This window comes from Octopus bimaculoides, chromosome 6 (assembly GCF_001194135.2).
Source record: "Octopus bimaculoides isolate UCB-OBI-ISO-001 chromosome 6, ASM119413v2, whole genome shotgun sequence".
Taxonomy (NCBI): Eukaryota; Metazoa; Mollusca; class Cephalopoda; order Octopoda; family Octopodidae; genus Octopus; species Octopus bimaculoides.
This window is the reverse complement of record NC_068986.1, coordinates 102,423,744-102,426,757: the sequence shown is the minus strand read 5'-3', so window position 1 is coordinate 102,426,757 and position 3,014 is coordinate 102,423,744.

Here is a 3,014-nt window from a genome sequence, read left to right as displayed (position 1 = left end):
GACGAAAAAAAAAAAGAATACAATATGAATAAGAAATCAAATGAAAAAGAGAAATCAAGAAAAAACATGTGTTTGAAAATAGTCTTGGCTTTCGTCTTACTTTCATATAGATAATTTCGTATGCAGTTTTTATATTATATTTCTTATGGTTTTATAATTTTATAGTATTTTTATGGTTTCGTAGTTCATGGATTTCATCGTACTTTCATGAGTTATATCAAATCGTGTATGAACATGACACCATAGAAAATTGCTATATTAATAACAATATTAATGGTAATGGGATCCGCATTTGTATTAGCATAAAGACTACTGGAAATAATCAACTAAAATTTTCAAGGAGGAGACTAGTCGATTCCATCGACACAAGTGATTCACTGCTATCTAATTTATCGATCCCAAAAGGATGAAAGGCCAAGTCGACCTCTGTGGAATTTAAACTCAGAACGTAGCGACAGGGGAACACCGCTAAGAATTTCGTCCAGCGTGTTAAAGATTCTGCACAGGGCCTGCAATTTTTGAAGGGAGGATAAGTCGATTACATCGACCACAGTATTTCGCTGGTATTTAATGTATTGACCCCGAAAGTACGAAAGACAAAGTCGACCTCGGTGAAATTTGAAATCAGAACGTAGCGACGGCCGAATTACCGGCAAGCATTTCGCCCAGTGTTCTAAGGATACTCTCAGCTCACCGCCCGGGTGAAATGCTTAACGGTATTTCGTCTGCCGCTAGGTTCTGAGTTCAAAATCTGCCCAGGCTAACTTTGCCTTTCATACTTTCGGAGTTGATTCAATTAGTTCCAGCTATGCTCTGGGGTCGATGTAATCGACTTAGTCCATCTGTCTGTCCTTGTCCCCTCTATTTATCTCCTCAACTTTGTGGGGAGGGTACTAAACGATTACGTCGAGCTAGGACTCAACTAGTACATAATTTATCGACGCTGAAAGGATGAAAAGGAAAGTCGACCTCAGTGAAATTTGAACTCAAGACGTAGGGATGGCCGAATAATCGGCAAGCATTTCACCCGGTGTGCTAATGTTTCTGTCAGTTCACTGCCTTGATGACGACGACGACGACAACAACAACAACAACAATAATAATAACAACAACAATAATAATAATAATAATAATAATAATAATAATAATAGTAATAATAATAATAATAATAATAATAATAATAATAATATTCTACTATGGGCACAAGTCCTGAAATATAAGGGGAGTCAATTATATCGATCCCAAAACGCAACGGGTACTTTATTTATCGACCCCAAAAGGATGAAAGGTGAAGTCAACCTCAGCGGAATTTGAACTCAGAACGTAGTTACGGGCGCAATACTGCAAAGCTTTTTGCCCAGCGTGCTAGCGACTCTGCTAACTCAATAATAATACACTATTCGCAACGTCATGCCAGAGCAGACAGTTCCTCAATATCTAAGGAAATTTGTCCTAACTCTTATTTAACATGCTTTTGTATATAATATTAGAATAATAATAACTAAATAAATAGTAGTAGTAGTAGTAGTAGTAGTAGTAGTAGTAGTAGTAGTAGTAGTAGTAGTAGTAGTAGTAGTTGCAGCAGCATTTGGAGGAGGAGGCGGGGCAGTAGCAGCAGAAGCATGTAGTAGTAGTACTAAGAATAAGTACAAGATAAAATTACTACCTGATTTTATAGCAAGTAGATGCAAGTGATTTATTCTGTCCCGCTCCGACTTTTAGTTCATGCAATTGAGGAAACCGCATTGTTTATGTATGTATATAGGGGGACAATTCATAAAAACAATTTTTTTTTTAATGAAAGACGAAGACAGGTGGTGCAGAAAACAAACAGATGTATTAGTATAACGCTCGGGAAGTGAATAAGTCTTTAACGTTTCGAGCCTACGCTCTTCCACAGAATGGAACACGGAAAGAAGCAAGGAGAGAAAGAAAGAATGTGTAGTGGTTAGCGTTCTATCATATACATACATACATACACGCACACGCATACACACACACACACACACACACACATATATATATATATATATATAAACATGTGAGTGCATGTGCGTGTGTGTGTATGTGTGTGTTGGTATTTATATACGTACATATAAATAAATAAATATATATATATATATAAATGAATAAATATATATATATATATATATATATATATATATATATATATATATATATGCTTAAATACATATGTGCATGAATGGAGAGTGTGCATATGATTGTGTGTGCCTGGTGCATGTGTGTGTACGTGTCTGAATTTGTGCATGTGTGCGTGTGCAGTTATACAGGATACTATTGTGGAATTAAATAAAACATAAATAGTAACAGGTTAGGCAGTTCTGTAATATATACATACCCTGTTAGAAACAATCACATAAGTCAGTTTCCATATACAAGTAGATTTAAAGTGGAAGGATTTAGTTCTCAGTCCAAATACATTATGGTGATGTATATATATCATTAAAGTTACTACCATTCTATAATAATGGATTGTTAGAGGTTTAGAACGATTATGGCCTTCTTTTAAAACATATTTTCATATAAAACACGAAACAATATTACGCGAATTGTAATATAGAAACAATGAGCTGATATATAAATTTATGTTCCAATAAAGATATTCACAAATACTAACAAATATATTCAATGAAATTAAATGTGTGATTGATAGTATAATAACTGGTAGCTTCATTAAAGAATTGTCTCGAGGGTAGATATTGTTTTTTTTTTATTCTGAATGACTTATAACTTTGTTTATTAGAAATCAATAACATTTACGTTTCTTAAATGTATATGGTTGCTAAAACGACACTCACTATTTGCAACACGGTATTCATATCGCAAATTTCAAAGTAATTCTTTAGCTCAATGGTGATGTGTAAAGCGGATTTTCTACCTGAAATTAACATTCATAGTAATTGTTCGTTTTCCAACGGAATACATAATTCCAGAAAATTACAACCATTAAACGAATATGTATAAATATATATACATATATATATATATATATA